Genomic DNA, 8,194 nt, shown 5'->3' with positions numbered 1-8,194 from the left:
CTGGCGGCTTAAATCCTTGATGCTACTGGAGCACTCTTGATCCAGGGAATCTGAGCTACTTCGTTTTCCTTGGATCATAGCTGATTATCCCCCCTTCCCTTTGCCCAAGTGTTGTATGGCCCCTACTGCTTTAACACTTCCCCGTGCGATGATGATGATCGGGTAACTTGAGTCTGACGCCTGACAAGGCTTACCGACTATTGTTAACACAAACCTCTATAAAACATAAACCAATAAAAGAATTAAGAATAAAACGAATAGTGGTTTTATTGTTTTATTGAAGCCATACAAGAATAAAATACTTCCTACCACATCACCACAAACTTTCACGAGTTTTGTTTCCTGTCCGACTTAGAGTGAGAGGAAGGGGAGACTATTTTATAATATTCAAACTGCATATATGTATTCGGAGTGTGCTGGTGTCTGTCTCTTGCATGAGTTACACAACGGCAGGAAAAACTAGCAATGTTTTTTCCTGTGATAGCTGTATAGCCCTTGTGGTTTAACGCTTCTTTTTTATTATAATAATGATTTAAGTGTGATATTCCATCACACAGGATGGCCCTATGTTAAACGGTAATTATCTGTCGGACAATGAGGATAATGTCAAGAATTCATCAGAGATTGAGTACAGTAACTGAAGCAGCTTCAAAAATTTCCGTTACTTTGGATTTACCAGCTGTGGGGGTAATAAAGGGGGTGTGGGGGTAATAAAGGGGGTGTGGGGGTAATAAAGGGGGTGTGGGTGTGGGGGTAAAGGTGTCGCATTAATTTGCGGGTAAAGTAACGGGGAACTTAGTTTTTTTTTCTATGAGGATGTGTTTACCTGGAGTTTACCTGGAGAGGATTCCGGGGCCTGTGTCTGAGACAAGGCCTCATGGTGGATCAAGGTTTGATCAACCAGGCTGTTACTGTTGGCCACACGCAAGCTGACGTACGAACCACAGCCTGGTTGGTCAGGTACTGACTTTAGGTACATGTCCAGTGCTTTCTTGAAGACAGTCAGGGGTCTATTGGTAATCCCCCTTATGTATGCTGGGAGGCAATTGATTAATAGTCTTGGGCCCCGAACACTTATTGTGTTGTCTCTCAGTGTACTCGTGGCACCTCTGCTTTTCATCAGGGGAATATTGCATCTCCTGCCGAGTCTTTTGCTTTCATAGGGAGTGATTTTCGTGTGCAAGTTTAGTGTAGTTGGTTCTGATATAGGACTATGGTTAGGCTGTGACAGGAAGAACCAGTTTGTTAAAGGCTTCAAGAATATATCAAAATATTACCTAGAAGGGGAATATCGCTATATATATAGAATATAATATGAACCACGTGAGCAAATCCGGCTACATGTTAAACATTCTACATGATACAGGAGATGGATACGAAGTGCAGTATACTAGGTATCACTATTAGGTAATGTCTATTTTTATATGAGTGTGTAAAAGGTAGACGGGGTAGGCCTGCGGAGGCCTACCCCGTGAGTACGTCAAAACACACTGTCCTCTTTCCTGACTAACAAAACACTAACACCAACGAGGTGAGTTCAAAAAAGTGATTCTTACAGGACTCTCACGCCCTTCATGGGATGAGACGGGGGTTACCTTAAATCTAGTGAAGGGCTCTTGATTTAAGGAACTGGAGCTACTTTCCCCTTTCTAGAATCAGACTTGATTACCTCCCATTTCACAGAACCTATATGGCTCCTACAGGTTTAGCTTTTCCACATGTATATAATAAAAGTAAATATTTACCTTGAGATTAAAGAAAACACAAATAAAATTATTTATTTCACAAAAAGGTATATGGAAACAAAGTGTAATAATAATAATTAATAGGTACAATTAAGTTGAATATTACATAACACGTACAAAAATGTGTGTTAGGTCTCTTATTTATTCCTGGGAGGCCCAGAAGAATCCCAAGATGTAACAAACGTTTCCCCTCTGGATCGCAACACAGATGCTGTACCAGAGCCTCTGGTTAGAGTAGATAAACCTGCAGCCAAGTTCTTTTAAAATATTTTTAGTTCAGAGTGTCGCATCCAGGTGCCAGTGATGATGATCAAGGCTGCTATACTGGGTGAGTTTATCTGTTTCGCTCTGATGGCCAACACAAAATCGGATGCAGGCGTCAGCCAGAGTAGATGCATGTGTATGGTCACACATCAGTTGCCTGCCGTTCTTCCAGTGATGTGATGTAATATGATCCCATAATTTCAGTCAGCAGGGTTATCAAGACTGTGAGACCAAAGAAACCGAGGTTCTCACTCCGTCAGGCACTGGGCTGAGGTAAGACTTGAAGATGACGTTGATTTTGCACTGATTTTGTGCCTTGCGTGCCATCCCATGAGACTTTTACAGTTCAGACTTGAGTGCCATACTGTAATGCTACCACCTTCCCGCAAATGCAGTTTTACTTGCTGTTAATAGTCATTAGAATGATGGGTACTAATGGCTTAGAGACAGGAGTTCCTCTTCTTTTGAACCTGCATCCTGAAGCAAAGCTGCGGGATCTTTTTTTCACGATGGAACTGTTCCAGCAGGATTATTTATGGGCGATCATTGGAGCTGGTCTTCACGGTGGAGTGAGAACCTCTGACTGACTGTTGCCTCTAATGATGTAGTATCATGTATCCATCCTGAATAATCTGTTGTTGTGCTAGAATTTGAGTAACTAGTTCTGAGAGACTGTGCTTAGTCTCAGTCCAGCCAGTCTGACTTAGAAGTGTGGCTTTCACTTGCTGTGAATCATCCAGAAAAAAATACGATTTTTCTGGCAATGACATTAAAATAATGTCATAGTCTGGATCTGCTGAGGGGCGGGGAACATGACAGAAAAGGTAGGTATTACTGAGGAGGGGAAGAGCCATCGTGAGCAGCAGTACCTCTTATCTGACGATTCCTAGAAACATGTTGATGACTAGACGCAAGAGGAACACCGATGATAATTCTCTTGTGGAGGCTATTAACTTTCACTCTAAAGGTTTGTAGATAAGCTTAAATTCTCTCCATGATCTCTGATTTCCTGTTGTCCTCTAGCAGAATCCTTGATGCAAGTTGTGTCATCATGAAGACAGCAGATGCTGAGTTCGCTACAGTCGCTCTGTAACTTCCTCAATGATTAAGCAGGAAAGGAGAGGGACGAGGTAGCCACTGTGCTGGACACTCTACAAGTCAGTTTCGTGATCTTTTAAGAGTCACAACTATATCATGGTTAGTTGAATTAATGAAAAGGTGAAGGAGATGGCAATGAACGTCTTGCAGTACAGCTTCCCTTCCGACAAAATTAAGAGCATTGGTAAAAGTCTAGTTTAGATGTGGGAGATCATTAGTGTAGGTGATGCTGTGTGTGCTGCTGCTTCCAAACCATTAATTAGGATCACAAGGTGGATCAGTTTCAGCGGTGACTGTCTCCTGGCTGAATATTCACACAGCTGCTCTAGAAACACAGCTGTCATAGGAGGAGTTAACCATAGTGATGATGCTAATTCGCTTGTCTTTCTTTTTACGTCAGAATAAACACACACACACACACACACACACACAACTGAGGAGGAGGTGAAGAAGTTGCTAAGTGACCTTGATACCTAAAAGGCAAAGGGACCGGACAACATCTCCCGGTGGCTCCTCAGGGAGGGAGCAGATATGCTGTGTGTGCCATTAACCACAATCTTCAACACATCCCTTGAAACTGAGCAACTGCCTTAGGTATGGAAGACCGCAAATGTAGTTCCCATTTTTAAAAAAGGAGACAGAAAAGAGGCACTGAATTACAGACCAGTGTCACTGACGTGTATAGTATGCAAAGTCATGGAGAAGATTATCAGGAGGAGAGTGGTGGAGCACCTGGAACGGAACAAGATTATAAACGACAACCAGCATGGATTCATGGAAGGCAAATCCTGTGTCACAAACCTTCTGGACTTCTATGACAAAGTTACAGAAGTAAGACACGAGAGAGAGAGGGGTGGGTTGATTGCATTTTTTTGGACTGCAAGAAAGCCTTTGACACAGTTCCTCACAAGCGACAGTGCAGAAACTAGAGGATCAGGCGTGTATAACAGGAAGGGCACTGCAATGGATCAGAGAATACCTGTCAGGGAGGCAACAACGAGTCATGGTACGAGATTAGGTATCACAGTGGGCACCTGTGACGAGCGGGGTCCCACAGGGGTCGGTCCTAGGACCAGTGCTATTTCTGGTATATGTGAATGACATGATGGAAGGGATAGACTCAGAAGTGTCACTGTTCGCAGATGATGCGAAGTTAATGAGGAGAATTAAATCAGATGAGGATCAGGCAGGACTTCAAAGAGACCTGGACAGGCTGGACATGTGGTCCAGCAACTGGCTTCTCGAATTCAACCCTGCCAAATGCAAAGTCATGAAGATCGGAGAAGGGCAAAGAAGACCACAGACAGAGTATAGACTGGGTGGCCGAGGACTGCAAACCTCGCTCAAGGAGAAAGATCTTGGGGTGACCATAACACCGAGCATGTCTCCGGAAGCACACATCAACCAGATAATTGCTGCAGCATATGGGCGCCTGGCAAACCTGAGAATAGCGTTCCGATACCTTAGTAAGGAATCGTTCAAGACACTACACTGTGTACATCAGGCCCATACTTGAGAATGCAGCACCAGTCTAGAACCCACACCTAGTCAAGCACGTCAAGAAATTAGAAAAAGTGCAAAGGTTTGCAACAAGGCTAATTCCGGAAATCAGGGGTATGTCCTACGACGAAAGGTTGAGGGAAATCGGACTGACGACATTGGAGGACAGGAGAGTCAGGGGAGACATGATAACGACATACAAAATACAGCGTGGAATAGATAAGGTAGACAGAGACAAGCTGTTCCAGAGAGGGGACACAGGAACAAGGGGTCACAATTGGAAGCTGAAGACTCAGACGAGTCAGAGGAATGTTAGGAAGTATTTCTTCAGTCATAGAGTCATCAGGAAGTGGAATAGCCTAGCAAGTGATGTAGTGGAGGCAGGAACCATACATAACTTTAAGACGAGGTATGACAAAGCTCTGGAAGCAGAGAGAGAGGACCTAGTAGTGATCAGTGAAGAGGCGGCCAGGAGCTGAGTATCGACCCCTGCAACCACAATTAGGTGAGTACACACACACACACACAGACACACACACACACACAGACAGACAGACACACACACACACACACACACACACACACACACACACACACACACACACACACACACACACACACACACACACACACACACACACACACACACACACACACACACACGTAGTGGAGGCAGGAACCATACATAGTTTTAAGACGAGGTTTGATAAAGCTCATGGAGCAAGGAGGCAGAGGGCCAGGAGCTATAAATCGACCCTTACAACCACAAATAGGTGAGTACATACACACACACATATATAGCCACATAGAAAAGTAACATTATTCCAAAAGTTTTAGTGAGGCTATTTAAATCTGTCACCGGAAACCAATCTGCCTCACCCAAGTGCTGTCAGCGTTACGTAATTTAATAATTTACAGCGTTAGTAGCTCATGGGAAGAAAAAAAGTCTGACAGATTAAAAAAAATGATTATATAAGAGGTTAACTAGATTAAAATTTCTTAAACTGAGATGGGAGATAACAATGTGAACGACTAATCTCTGAACGTAACATATGCTGAGAGAACGTCTGGTTCAGCACCACCAGTGTGAACCGTCACCTTGAAATTAAGAAATATCTTGCTTAAAAGTTTATAAAATATTTTAAAACTAGGTCAGACTCCATTAACCAGAGCCACTGGTACTTAATTCGTCTCCCTCCCCCCCCCCCCCATGGAAGTTGTTATAAGTTTTCTTCTTTAAGATAGTTATTAGTGGTCGTAAAGCTGACTTATTAAGCTTGTTTCTTCTTGGCTTCAAAATTCACTTCAGTCGCTCTAAGTCACTCTCAAATTTCTTTCTGAACGAGCCGTTCAGAGACAGTGCTCTGATGTTGGTGGGGGGAGGGAGGTAACGTCTTGAAGATACTCTTCCTTTCCTTGGATCAGATCTGATTATCTTCCATTTCTCAAGCACTCCAGAACCTATATGTACATTGTAGAACCCCCAGGGAGCGACCTGAAGGAACACTGTCAGGAAGTAAACTCACAAAAGAACCCCCAGGGAGCGACCTGAAGGAACACTGCCAGGAAGTAAACTCACAAAAGAACCCCAGGGAGTGATCTCGCACGATAACTCCTACAATAACTACAAAACTACCTCCTGAGTCTGCTTGTTAAAATTGTCCTAATTTACTGCTAAGTGATCCAAGACGCTAGCCATGGAGTCTAGTGGCCACTGACCCCGAGCTTCGAGGTCACAGAGACGACCTGACCCTTGACCCCTCAGCTGTGGAGGTGAGAGCTGCCTGCTGAGTGCACAAGACAGTGAAAACCCCTCGGCTGTATTCCCCTCACAGCCTTAGGGTTCCATAAGACAGTGAAAACCCCTCGGCTGTATTCCCCTCACAGCCTTAGGGTTCCACACTTATATTTACTTAATTTAAGTATCTACGTATATACAGTAGTCGTTGCCACAACTTAAGTATCTAAGTTAAGTTTATCACTAGTTATCGAGTACATTTATTTATTCATTATTTGCAATGATAATCGCATTATCTCTGGAAACATCTCAACAAATATTGTTCCAGTTATAAGTCTTTATTATTCTTGTTTACTTTCATTCTCTAACCTGTTGATATTTAAACGTGTTATCTTCTGTGAATTTATTTTGCTATTGTTATCTTATTCCGCTACACTAAAAAAATTGTATCGGATGTATTAAGTGAAATCTTATTTTAATTTTTAAAGTCTTAATCACACACACACACACACACACACACACATGAATGAAGCCAAACTACAGGAAAGGGGACTACACGGGAATGAAGAACTTCCTGAACGGGGTTCAGTGGGACAGAGAACTGGCAGGGAAGCCAGTTAATGAGATGATGGAATATGTAGCAACAATGTGCAAGGAGGCTGAGGAGAGGTTTGTATCCAAGGGTAACAGGACTAATGAAAAAGCCAGGATGAGCCCATGGTTCACCCAAAGGTGCAAGGAGGCAAAAACCAAGTGTGCTAGGGAATGGAAGAAATATAGAAGGCAAAGGACCCAGGAGAATAAGGAGAGCAGTCGTAGAGCCAGAAACGAATATGCACAGATAAGAAGGGAGGCCCAAAGACAATATGAAAACGACATAGCAGCGAAAGCCAAATCTGACCCGAAACTGTTATACAGCCACATCAGGAGGAAAACAATAGTCAAGGACCAGGTAATCAGGCTAAGGAAGGAAGGAGGAGAGACAACAAGAAATGGCCATGAAGTATGTGAGGAACTCAACAAGAGATTTAAAGAAGTGTTCACAGAGGAGACAGAAGGGGCTCCAGAAAGACGGAGAGGTGGGGCACACCACCATGTGCTGGACACAGTACACACAACCAAGGAAGAAGTGAAGAGGCTTCTGAGTGAGCTAGATACCTCAAAGGCAATGGGGCCGGATAACACCACTCCATGGGTCCTGAGAGAGGGAGCAGAGGCGCTATGTGTACCCCTAACAACAATATTCAATACATCTATCGAAACAGGGAGATTGCCTGAGGCATGGAAGACAGCAAATGTAGTCCAAATCTTTAAAAAAGGAGACAGACTTGAAGCACTAAACTACAGACCAGTGTCACTGACATGTATAGTATGCAAAGTCATGGAGAAGATTATCAGGAGAAGAGTAGTGGAACACCTAGAAAGGAATGATCTCTTCAACAGCACCCAACATGGTTTCAGGGACGGGAAATCCTGTGTCACAAACCTACTGGAGTTCTATGACAAGGTGACAGCAGTAAGACAAGAGAGAGAGGGGTGGGTGGATTGCATTTTCTTGGACTGCAAGAAGGCGTTTGACACAGTACCACACAAGAGATTAGTGCAAAAACTGGAGGACCAAGCAGGGATAACAGGGAAGGCAGTACAATGGATCAGGGAATACTTGTCAGGAAGACAGCAGCGAGTCATGGTACGTGGCGAGGTGTCAGAGTGGGCACCTGTGACCAGCGGGGTCCCACAGGGGTCAGTCCTAGGACCAGTGCTGTTTCTGGTATTTGTGAACGACATGACGGAAGGAATAGACTCCGAAGTGTCCCTGTTTGCAGATGACGTGAAGTTGATGAGAAGA

At 43.8% G+C, this 8,194-nt stretch overlaps 1 protein-coding gene across 1 annotated transcript in view; it reads right to left on the bottom strand.

Moving 5' to 3' along the window:
• Positions 1-261: 261 nt before the first annotated feature.
• LOC128688627 (guanine nucleotide-binding protein subunit beta-2-like) overlaps positions 262-8,194 on the bottom strand; it is a 123,739-nt gene continuing 115,806 nt past the window's right edge. Inside the window, exon 8 of the mRNA XM_070084529.1 lies at positions 262-8,194. This exon is cut by the window's right edge and continues 3,699 nt beyond it. The gene's annotated coding sequence lies outside the window, so the exon portion shown is untranslated.

The sequence above is a fragment of the Cherax quadricarinatus genome, chromosome 13 (assembly GCF_038502225.1).
Source record: "Cherax quadricarinatus isolate ZL_2023a chromosome 13, ASM3850222v1, whole genome shotgun sequence".
Taxonomy (NCBI): Eukaryota; Metazoa; Arthropoda; class Malacostraca; order Decapoda; family Parastacidae; genus Cherax; species Cherax quadricarinatus.
The sequence above is the reverse complement of the archived record's forward strand: the minus strand, read 5'-3'. Positions and strand labels throughout refer to the sequence as shown.